The sequence below is a fragment of the Notamacropus eugenii genome, chromosome 1, assembly GCF_028372415.1.
Source record: "Notamacropus eugenii isolate mMacEug1 chromosome 1, mMacEug1.pri_v2, whole genome shotgun sequence".
NCBI classification, from domain to species: Eukaryota; Metazoa; Chordata; class Mammalia; order Diprotodontia; family Macropodidae; genus Notamacropus; species Notamacropus eugenii.
The window spans coordinates 397,298,277-397,310,466 of NC_092872.1; the positions used below are offsets into that span (position 1 = coordinate 397,298,277).

The window sequence follows — 12,190 nt, forward strand, 5'->3', positions numbered from 1 at the left end:
ATACATGTGTATGTAATGTATTCAATAAGAAATTTGCTCATTACAATCCGGAAGTCCTTGCAGTATGACTGCCAGTTAAAGGGAAAATATGTGTGTCTGTATGTGTGTAGGAGGAGGCAGACCTAGAGGGGGAGATATAAATAAAATCTCATTCTGCCCCAGTTTTTGTGGAAGCATTGGTAGCACCGGGGAGCTAGGTGGCATCATAGATAGAGTGTCTGGCCTGGTGTCGGGAATACTCATCTTCCTGAGTTCAAATCTGGTCTCAGATAGTCACTAGCTATGTGATCCTGGGCAAATCACTTAACCCTATTGGCCTCAGTTTCATCATCTGTAAAATGAGCAGGAGAAGGAAATGGCAAACTACTCCTGTATCTCTGCCAAGAAAACCCCAAATGGGGTCACAAGAAGTTGGGCACAACTGAAATGACTAAACAACAAAAATTGATAGCTGAGAGCTGAGAGAAATAGATGGAACCAAGCTTGAAAAGAAGAAAAAAAATTTCAGCAAAATAAAAGCCAAGTTCAAACAAGGCTAGAAAAAAGATATTGCCTGAATTTGAAAGCGGATAGGTGTTTTCAGAAGAAAACTCTGTGATATAGCTATTTTATAATGTCCTGAGCAACGTAAAGGAAGAAATATAGAGGAGCGGCATCTTTTATTTGCCTTTGTACATTTCCTCATTTTTAAAGATTAAATTAAAGAGTGAAAAATTTCAAATTCAACTCCAAATCAGTTGTCTTTACCTGAGGTAGGCATTGCCTCTCCCAACCTCACTTCTGTTCCAGAAAGGTAGCTATGCAAACATACTCTGCTAAGGAAAAAATCGAAGAGCTAGACGGACTAGAGAAGAAGCCATTTAAGTCGCAATAGGCTCTGCTTTCCCAGGAATGATTATGCACTTATTATGAATGTGACATTGAAAATCTGTACTTTTTATAGGACGCAGTGGGAAAAAATGTAAGCTGTAAAATGTTGCTTTAAAAACGTGTTTAAAAACAGTGTTCTGACACTTTATTGCACAATGAGCTCTTACATTAAGCATTTATGGCAGCCACAAATTCACAGCATGGTTTTGATGCAGTAATAAAAAGCACCAAAATGGGTCCAACTGACATTTTACAGCCAGAACAAAGGGTTGAAAGTTTAAAGCTTATCTACAGCTACTGTATATTACATATTAGCTACCTTATCTATAACAATATTGAATGTTACTCACCCCCAAAGAGGCTTCAAGCAATAAATTATTAGTAAATCAGGTATTTCAACCATGTTGAAGGTCAAAGAGCATCAAATTATTCATCAGAAACAATGAAAGAGAATTAAGAATGACTCCAGTGTTCATTCATTATTGCATCATTCATGCATCAGAAACCCATGGCTGCCCAAAGGGATGTTCCTATTTCACTCGGATGGATCCCCAATGCAGAGGATGCTGGCAAAGAACTCTGAATGCCACTGGTCATTCTTTCCCTTTAAGAAATTTGAGTAATAATTATTTTCATGAATGTTCTATGCATTCTTATGCCACCCACCGCCACCCCCCCCTCCGAGTCCCAAACACCTTTGGGAAATCAGTGCAGGAATGTCTCTGATGCACTTGATTAGTCAACAAAATCACAAAATTGGATATTCCCTTGTCTAAATATAGATAATTAGTCACATTTCTTTTTAAGAAAAAGTGCACATTCCTTTTATTTTTTTCCCTTCCTGACCATGGCTCTTTAACAATACCAGATTAGAATGTTGGCTGCATAGTGTGCTGCCCAGAGCTCATCCAAAATACATGACCACCCCTAAGCTGCTAGAATGGGGTTTTAATAGAGGGGGTATTTGAAGAGAGGTTTTATAGATGAGCCTGGTAGTTCATACTCAAGGTCTCTTGTGTAAGCCTAGGGAAGACATAGATTGCATAGTATTTAGCTAAGAAAAGCAACTAGAGTGAATAATGCAAAGAAATTAGTAAGTTTATGGGATCATCTGTGGAAAGAAAACTCACATTATTTCCCTAGGCCAGTGTTCATGAAATTGCTGCTGCTGGAATGCCCACAGCTGGGACATCATGTGATCTGACTTCTTAGTTTCTGCAAATGAAGCCAAGGTGTGCTCTTCCCTGAAGACCTTCAGCATCAGCTGGAATGCAATATGTGGTGGCTGGATGATGACTGGGAGCAAGGCTGTTTGGGATTTTACTACCTCATCTAGTTCTAATTCTCTAAATCAGGGATGGGAAACCTGCAGCCATGAGACCACATTTGGCCCTCTAAGTCCTTGGGTGTGATGCTTTGACTGAATGCAAACTTCATAGAACAAATGCCCTTAATAAAAGATTTGTTCTGTAAAAACTTGGACTCAGTCAAAAATCTGCACCCAAAGACCTAGAAGGCCACATATGGCCTTGAGGCCAGAGGTTCCCCATTCCCACTCTAAATAAATTGTAATTTGGACAAATAATGTTTAACAACAATGTGGTATAGGAGAATGGATGCTGACATAGGATTTAAGAGGGATATGAGTTCAAGTCCAACCTACGTGACATTAGTCATGTCACGTAAGTTCTATGGACCTGTTTGCTTATCTATAAAATGGGCATAAAAATGTTAGACTCCTATGAACATCAGATGAAATACTCCATGCAAATACCACTTTATAAATCTTAAATTGCCCCAGAAATTTCAATTTGTATTCTCAGTGATAGAATCATTTGAAACTATGCGCATGCAGAGTCTACATTGATTAGTGCTCATTGGACCATGAGGAGGCACTTTGACTTTTTAGACTACTTACATATCTCTACACTGTTTCATTTGATTTCTACTCTGAATTTTGATAGCACAAAGCACAAATCAATTGCTCATATGTAAAAAAACCCCTGATTTTTAATGAAATATAAATTTAAAAATATATTAAATACTTTAATTCCTTGAAAAAATGAATTTTCAGTGATAAGAGTTTTGCTAGTACCTACGAAGCCCAGAATAAATCGTTGATTTTTTTTTTGTTTGTTTTAAGCTGATTGCTTTGAATTTCCTTAAGTCATCTGGTATGTATTGTTGTTCATATTTGAAGATGTTGCTTCACATGGGGTTCGCACCAGGTGTGGTTGAAAGACACATGGATGTGAATACCTTTGAATGTCCAGAACTGTGCTCAATGGGATATTCCTTTCTTCTCATTTTTCTCTTTCCATCACTTCATGGACATAAAGTAGACAGGCTATTCCATTGGCACCTGGATTGGAGGGAAAACTTGCAAGATAAAAACCCAGTTAGGATTCTTGCTTCAAAAAGTGGAACAAAGAGGAATGAGAAGAAGAGGAATGCTGCTGCTACAATCCCTATTCTCCCCTTTCAAATGTGTCCTGATTAAAATCAGAAATGTCATGGAGAAAGTATATTTTGCCAGAAATGGGAGTAATAGCCAGTCAGAATTTTTACCAGGAATTAGTAATGGTTTAAGTATAGAGATGGATCCACAGATTTACTTAGGGGACTTCTTGTGTGAACTCTCCTTAAAGTTTTCTCAAGGCATTGTCTTTGTCTAGGATGCCAACACAAGTGTTTGATTACATTCATTAAGAAAAACTCCAGTTAATATTGTGAGAAAATCTTTTGATTTTTTCATGACATAACTAATCAATTAAGTTGATATCTTTGAGGCAGAGTCATGTATGACTTCAAAGGAGGGAAAAAAATATTTCAAAGGTTTAAAGTAGAGAGGATAGAAATTGAAACCCTGAGTACTTGGGTTTCTTTAATAAAAATCAAATGACAAACAATTGCCTAAATCAAATAAAGGCCACATCTGTCCATTTCTCTCTGATTAAATAAAATATATCATGGTAGGGATGATGATATGAACACCAAAAAATAAAAATAATCCTGACATGCAGTAGCTAGAGGTAACTAATATAATTTTCTAATTATCATAGGTATAAAATTAAAGTCTAGCGGCAACAATAAATTTTTTTATCAAATGTAAGAAACTTTGACTGTGATCAGGTTGAAGAACAGTAAGTTGTAACAGAGAAAAGGACAGATCTGGAAATTAAGAAGCCTGAGTTCTGGTCCCAGCTTTGCCATTAACTAGCTATGTGACCTTGGTAAGTCAGTGAAACTCCCTGAGCTGTTTCCTCATTTGTTAAAGAAAAGGGTTGGACTAGATGACCTCTAAAGTCCCATCTATGTCTTTAATTCTATATCTTCATTCTAAGTGAAGAGGTGAGGAGGAAGAAGAAAAGGGAATCCCCAGTTGCCTTTCACTGTCTACCTTTTATGGATTAGAGATTTCCTCAGAAAATTGGTCAGAGCAGAGCCAGAACAAGGAAAATCTGTTAAATAGGCAAAACTCATCCATGAAGCACTGATATTCAACTATCCTTTCTCTTTCTCTGTCTCTTAGTATTCTTTACTCAGGTTCAGTCACCAAGTATCATTACACTAAGGAAACAAAAGCAGCTTAGCTGTGAGGAGGAAATCAGCAGTTACAGCAAATTCTACCTCTTTCATTCTGGCAATGCCTGCAAGCAGAGCCAGGACATTTGGCTGTTCTGATTTGTTTGTTGATTGGTTTGGGTTTTTGTTGTTTGTTGTTGTTTTGGAGGTGGCCCAGTCTATTATCATTTCAGTATAGTTTGTTTTGGAAGGATGGAGAAATGAGTCAGAGACAACATCTTCCTGGTAGAGCAGGTCAGTGTGGCATGTGTCTACATAGGAACACTTTTTTTTTTGGTTCTTTTTTATCATGTTTCTCTGGGGAAGTTGAGTTTTATTTTGTTTTATTTTGCTCCCAAGTTAAGATCTATTAGACAAAGAGACACTAAAGAGTTTCAGTGATGAGTCTATCATACAATCGGTTATTGTTACTGCTTTAATAACATCTTCAGGATGAACCCTTTTCTATTTCACTGGGCATGTGAATGCCAAAGTTTGAGGGATCACGTCAGCAGGAAAGTGATCAGATACAGTCATTCATGCTAAGGTATGAATGATTGCATGTGGTACTCCCAAAGGAACTTGCATTCAGAAGGGAATTGTGATACAGAAAGAAAAAGAATAAAAATTTAATGATGAAATTTTCAACACTGTGATATTAAGGTGGTTTCATGATGCCACAAGGAGACTTTCTAAGTTCATTAACCTTGGAAAGCCCTACCTAAAACTGCAAGTAGTTTTAGAGTCTGTTATACCTTTCCATTTAAACATAATGAGTTATCTACTTCTTTAGAGGAAAGAAAAAAAATACTTGATATTTTCAAAGCAGTCTATATCTCCTTTGATTCTCAAACTTTTTTTAGTACATGTAATATTTTGGTGATATGAGATTTATCCTGAAATTCTAGTGTAATTCGTATTCTATATGATGAGTCCTTATGTCCTAGGAAGTGGTAGACTGACCCACAATTTGTAAGGGTTGTGCATTTAATGAAGTTAGATTTCTGATTAGCGTCTTCAAAAGAGTACAAGGCTGCTCTAGATGAAAAAAAAATTATTTTCCCTCATTCTTAAATGCTGGATTTTTTAGGGCATGCCTTAACTCAGAGTAAAAAGTAGAGCAAATCTAAAAAAAAAAGAGAATCATAAATAATCTCCTATCTACCTAAATCATACCTTCAAGGTCAAGCTCAAAACCCCAAATCATCACAGAGCATTATGCCTAAGAGTCAGGAGGACCTGAATTCAAATCTCACCTGAGACACTTAGTAGGTACATGGCCCTAGGTAAATCATTTAACCTGTTTGCTTAAGTTTCCTCATGTTTAAAATAGGGATAATAATAGCACTTGCCTCCCAGGTTTGTCAACTGTAGTGGCCTTGACACAAGCACTGACCACATGCGTTAAAAAAAAGAATTCTGGAAATGAGAAAGTAGATATTGGTAAATAGGTACTGATACCTTCTAAGATGCCCTTTTGAGATAATGATGTCATCTATAAGATTTTCCATTTTTTTTACCTATTTTCCTTGAGATATCTTGAAAATTTAATCCTTGAGTACCTTAAAAATGTTTTACTGCTAGATCTGATGTCCCTTCTAAATATTTGATTTAGTTACTTTTCCTGATCTCAGTTTAAGTACCATTTTCACTTCTGCATAGTCCACATTGAGTCTTGGTGGAGTAATAATCCAAATGTGGTGATTCCATTGCCATTTTATAGATCAGAAATTTTGGCAGATATTTTATTTTACTTCTTTTTGTTCTCTTTGTAGTAACAAATATGAATACTTTTCATATTACCTGATTTAGTTTGATATCAAAGAAAAAAGATAAAAATGACTACCCAAGAAAGATTCATTCCAATCTTTCTTGGGTAGTCATTTTTCTCTTTTTTTATATGAATAATGATGAAAATGGATGAACTCCTATGATTCTCCTCTATACTACTTTTTATTTAAAAATTAATTTCATTTTAATTTCCACTACTAAATTCTTTCACTTTCCCCTGAAGTTTTGCACCCCTTGAAAAGGCAATAAAAACACTATTAAAAACATGTCTAATCAGGCAAAACAAATTCTCATAGTAGTCATGTTCAAAAGAAAGAAAAAAAGATAGAAGAAGGGAGAGGAAGGGAAGGGAGGGAGGAAGGGGGAGAGAGTGAGAGATGAGAGGGAAGGGAAGGGAGGAGAGGAGAGGGGAGGGGAGAGGAGGAGAGAGGAGGAAGGGAAAGGGAGGGGAGAAGAATATACCTCAATATACATTCTGAGTTCATTAGCCCTACATCTAGAATTTATTTCATCATGAGTCCTTTGGAATTATAACTACCCTTTGCATTAATCAGGGTTCCTAGTTCTTTCAAAATTGATCGTATTTACATTATTGCTATTACTGTATACATTGTTCTCCTGGTTCTGCTTACTGCACTTTTCATCAGCTAGTATAAGTCTTCCCAGGTTTGTTTGTTTTTTTTTCCTGAAATTACCATTTTATTATTCCTTTCTTTAGTACTGTTAAAAAAAACTAGCTTGTATTTTAACAAATACTGCCCTTGTCTGTTGTTTCTGTCTCTTTGGCAAAGAGAATAAATGTTTTCTGACTGAGGTAGTATCTCGGTTCATTTGATCTCTTTGTTTTGATTGTTGTTTTATATCAGTTACATTTTTCTAGGAAAATATATTTTCTATTTTTAAGAGCCAACAGCTTTTAAATTAATACTTTTGTAACTGTTGTCATTATACTTGCAATTACAAATATGATTCTTATTTTTATGTTTTCTGCTAATTTGAACCTCACAAAGGGAAGTACTGTGCCAACTTTGTCTTTGTCTTCCCAATGCCTAACACGATTCCTTGAACATAGTAGATGCTTGATGTAGAAATATAGAGATGATAGGCACCTGAGTGTATATAGAGATAATTCTCAAATGACTCTCATGTCAATTAATAATTATGATGTTTATCGTGGTGGTCATGATACAATGATTTCATTAAGCCTACAAACCTGTCCTAATACCCTTATTCAACCACAAAAGTAATAATTTTATTTACCTGTGAATAAGTCTGTAGAACATTAAAAATAAAATAATAATAGCAGGTTAGCTACGTGTCATAAGAGTATATCTATATTAACATTATCAAAACTCAGAGTTATATAGATTTGTTTATAGAAACAAAGGGGTTCATGATGGTAATTCAGAACAAAGTCCTCCATACTCACAATTATATGCAAGATATCTTTAAGGAATACAATCTTATTGATGAGGGTGGAGTATTCAGAGAAACAACAGAAATTTCACAGAAATTGTGAAATATATTACTGACAATTTAACACCTACCAAAACCTAACGAAACACAATGTAGTGGCTACAATGACACATAAGCAATTCACTCTTTCAGAAATCAACAGACACCAAATCCCTGTGCTACAAGTACAGACCTTAGAATATTCTTTGAGAGCTCAAAGATAAAATACATTGAAACCACTACATACATTTGTTTCCCTCAATTACCCAGATAAAATATTGATTGATAAAAATTCAGGAACAACCATCTTGATAGCTATCACCATACCCAATCCTAAAAAAAAATTCTTTAGGCTACTTAGATTGAAAAACTTTCAAAAAATAGAAACCTAGAAAAAGAAATCAAAATCCCATGAGGACAGCATAAGGAAAATCTCATCCCCATTGTCCCACCTGCTACTAGAGTTGTTCTGAAGATCACTTTTAGAGAACTTACAGAAGATGACTTTAAAGCACAATATTTTTATTCAGGTAAAAATAATTATTTTATCTACAAAGACATGTAGGTATTTACATAAGCTTTGCTGTTTTTCATTCATGTCTGACTCTTTGTGTCCTCATGGAAAAAATACTGGAGTGGTTTTCCACTTCCTTCTCCAGTGCTTGCCCAGGGTCAATCAGCTAAATGCCTGAGGCCTGATTTGAACTCAGGTCTTCCTGGCTCTAGGTCAAGTGCTCTATTTACTGAGCCATCTACTTGCCTCTGTGCAATAGACTAAGGAACATTAAATATAAAAATAGTAGTAGTTAATACATAGTTAAATAATTAAAGGTAGCACAGTGGAAAGAGCTGACATCTATCCAGAAGCAAAACTACTTAGGTACAAATCTTATATCTGACACAAAAATGCTACCTGTCACTTAATATCTTGATACTCCAGGTAACTTTCTGAAATGATAAATTGAATCATTATTGTCTAACCACATTGGTAGAGGGAGTTTTCTTACCAAGCAGTTCAGTATACTAATAAAATCACAGATCAAGAAAAAAACTATGAGTATGACGCCTTAACAAAGCATAGTCTCACTGGATCTTTACAACTATCCTATAAAGTTCAAAACAAGGACTGTTTTTCTTTCTCTTTGTACTCCCAGCACCTAACATCATGCTAGCACCTAGTGGACACGTGATACATCCTTGATTGATTGAGGTAAATACTGTTATTCTTATTTTTGTTTATGAGGAACCTGAAGTTCAAAGAGGATGAGACCTGCTCAAATCACTCAGATCTAATCTAAAACTTTCTTCAAGTCCAGTTTCAACCACTATTTTACTCTTCCTCTAATCAGTTTTCATCTATTAAGACATTTTATTTTTTAGTGAAGGATTCTTTGCTTATCTCAAAAGATTTTCAACTCTCTTCTTAAAAAAAATTTCAGTATCCATGTTATAAGTCTTTTAAGTAATTTATAGGTTTTTAGCTTCTCCTAATTCCTAATCCCAAATTGTATTTTCTAAAGTGCACACACATACACACATGCACACACACATAAATATGTGTATATGTATGTATATAATGTATGCATATACACACATACAAAATATATACATATATATATATAATAGTATGGGCATTTACATTGTGTGTGTGTGTTTACTGTCCTCCTTCACATATTCCTGTGCACCGAAGTCATTGAGTGTTGAGGAATATGTTGACATTGGTTTGGGCAATCTTGTGCTGTTCATACAGATTTTCTGTTTCATCCACAGCTACACACGTCGGCACATAAACTACAACTTTCTTCGTAATGTTCCTGTTACAAATACTCCTCTTGAGCTTCTAAAGAATACCATTGAATTGATATTTCTTGTCCCTCTTGGGCACATGGTGGAACCAATTCCAATGACTGTTATTCCATTCTCCAAGGAGAACCTCTAAGCTAGCTTTCCATTTTTCTTCAACTTATGTGTGTCTCCTGATTTCATTGATAATAAAGCACTTGGCAAACCTTTAAGCACTCTATAAATGTGAACTATTTGTCCACTTCTTTTTCTTTCCTGTGGGGACTATTAAGTCATACTGGAGTGGCTGTGAATCTCATTTAGGAAACAGTGTAGTACCTTGAAAGCACTTGAAGGAATCAATACAATGTCTTCTGCAAACAGGGTCATTTGGAGGGCCTTATCATCTACAGGGCATCCCTCATCCATTTGAACTTTGTGCTGGACATCTAGCTGATACATGATAGCTAAGAAAGCTAATGGAAACTTAACGCATGTTAAAAACATTTGTGTTCAGAAATGAGAACATGAAAATTCTGCTGACCTCTGTCCAGGTCAGCTAATATCTGGAGTATTATGTGCTATCCCAAGTATTTTATTTTAGGAAGAACATTAATAAAATAGAGACCATCCATAAGAAGCAGTCCAGGATGGTGAAGGACCTCCAGAAGTCATGCCATGTGTAGTTAAATTCAAGGAATTAGTGGTGTTTAGCCAGAGATAAAAACATCTTAGGTGTATAACAGTAACTTTCTTCAGAACAGATTTTCACATAAAGAAGCAATTGATCCTGATTTGCCGCAGAGACCAGAATAGCAAAGAAATGGATTTATGTTTTGATATGAAGAAAAACATTTCCTAACAATTAAAGTAATATGTCCTCAGTGGAACAGTCCACTTTGGGAGGTAGAATGAGTTCCTCCTCAACTGAGATTGTCAAGCAAAGGCTACATAGGCACTTGTTGGATGTGTTTTAGAGTGAAATTGTTTTCTTCAGATTAAATTTGACAACCATGAAAATCCTATATAATTGTGATCTAGGCATCTAGTCCCACCTCATTTTATAGGTGAGGAAACTGAGGTCCAGAAAAAATAACTGGCTTATTCAGAGTCTTCTCAATAAGTGATGGCTATTCTTTCTGCTATGTCAGGGAACACCAGTGAATCAGGGAGTTGATTATCCCAAATCCCAAGCCATTGGCCTAGCCATATCAAAATTGTGATTCACCAGGTTAATGGATAAGACTGCATACATGAAAAGCAAAGCTGGAAAAAGCACAACCTCCAACACTAGAAAACAAATTAAACCCCAGTTCCTATTAGACAGATCGAAATGTCAGAAGGGTAAGGAAAACTCAGGAAAGTAGAACAAAACCAGAATCCCAGAGAGAGGGGATGACCTTCCAGTCAGGAAGGGAGCCTGCATACATGGAAAAAATCAAGTCCACATCAGGAAATGCTATTTTCCCCTACATATCAACACAGATGAGGCAGTGGGAGGGGGGGTCATCTCAGGGTACAGTGCATGACTAGAAGACATTGGTGAAACAGATTTATAGGAAATGCTTGTCCCCACTGTGCCACGTCATGAAGCAGCACCATCTTCCTCTGCTGTCCTTTCTTTGCCTTCTATGTTTTCTTCTGCTATCTGGCCTTTTCCTCCATACTCTTAAGCCAGTGGCCATGTAGGACATTTCTTTGTTCCAATTCATAGCATTCAAGGATAAGAATCTGTTGCTCTAGATGGACTGTCTTCCACTCTTGCAGGATTTATATGAAACAAAAAAACAAGAAAGATGATAGCCTCCTCCTCCAAACCTTCACCATTTTGATGTGAAATTGATAAGTGAGTAGAGGGGAAAGCTGTTATCTCTTTTTCTCTTTTATTTTAATTGCGTTTATGTTTGTACATTTTCTCCTCCATTAGAATTTGAACTCCTTGAGCACAGAGGTTTGTTTTTGCCTGTCCTTGTATCTCCAGTGCTTAGAACCTAGACAGCTGTAAATACTTAACAAAATATTGTTGGCTGGCTGTCTGAATAATAATAACCAAAGTCTACATAGTGCTTTAAGAATTAAAAAACACTAACACACACACACACACACACACACACACACACTCATGCACTTCATCATTTGATCCTAACAACAACCCTGTGAAATAAAACTATAAATATTTCCTCTTTCATATGGGAAAACATCTGAGTAGTTAAGTAGTTTACCTAGAGTCCCTCAGATAGGGCATATCAGAGGCTGGACTAGAACTCGTCTCCCTCCTTCTAAGTCCAGAAACATATGAATGTGGTTCAGTTGTTCCTAGTGAGAAAAGTTCTGAGATTTTGACATTTAGAGTGTCAAAATTTAATTGACATTTGCAGGGAGCCTAAAAAGCGTGTGATTCGTAAAACCTGCTTAGAAGCAGTTAAGTGACGCAGTGGATAGCATGTTGATCCTAGAGTCAGGAAGACCTGAATTCAAATCCAATCTCAGACTTACTAGCTGTGTGACCCTGGGCAAGTCACTTCAATCTCTGTCTTCCTCAGTTTCCTCGAATGTAAAATGAAAATAATAATAGCACCTACCTCACATAGTTGTTATGAAGATCAAATGGATAATCATTGTAAAGTGCTTAGCATACTTTCTGGCACATAATAGGTATTTAATAAATGCTTATTTCCTTCTTTCCTCTTTTGTCCTCCTCTACTCTTGAGCTACTGCTGTCTTTTCA

The 12,190-nt window shown here is 36.1% G+C and overlaps 1 long non-coding RNA gene across 1 annotated transcript in view; it reads right to left on the reverse strand.

Moving 5' to 3' along the window:
- The window catches only part of LOC140526136 (uncharacterized), a 30,421-nt gene extending 29,113 nt beyond the window's left edge, over positions 1-1,308 (reverse strand). The window contains exon 1 of the long non-coding RNA XR_011974255.1: positions 1,221-1,308. This is a non-coding gene — a long non-coding RNA (uncharacterized lncRNA). The remainder of the gene's footprint in view (positions 1-1,220) is intronic.
- Positions 1,309-12,190: the final 10,882 nt, after the last annotated feature.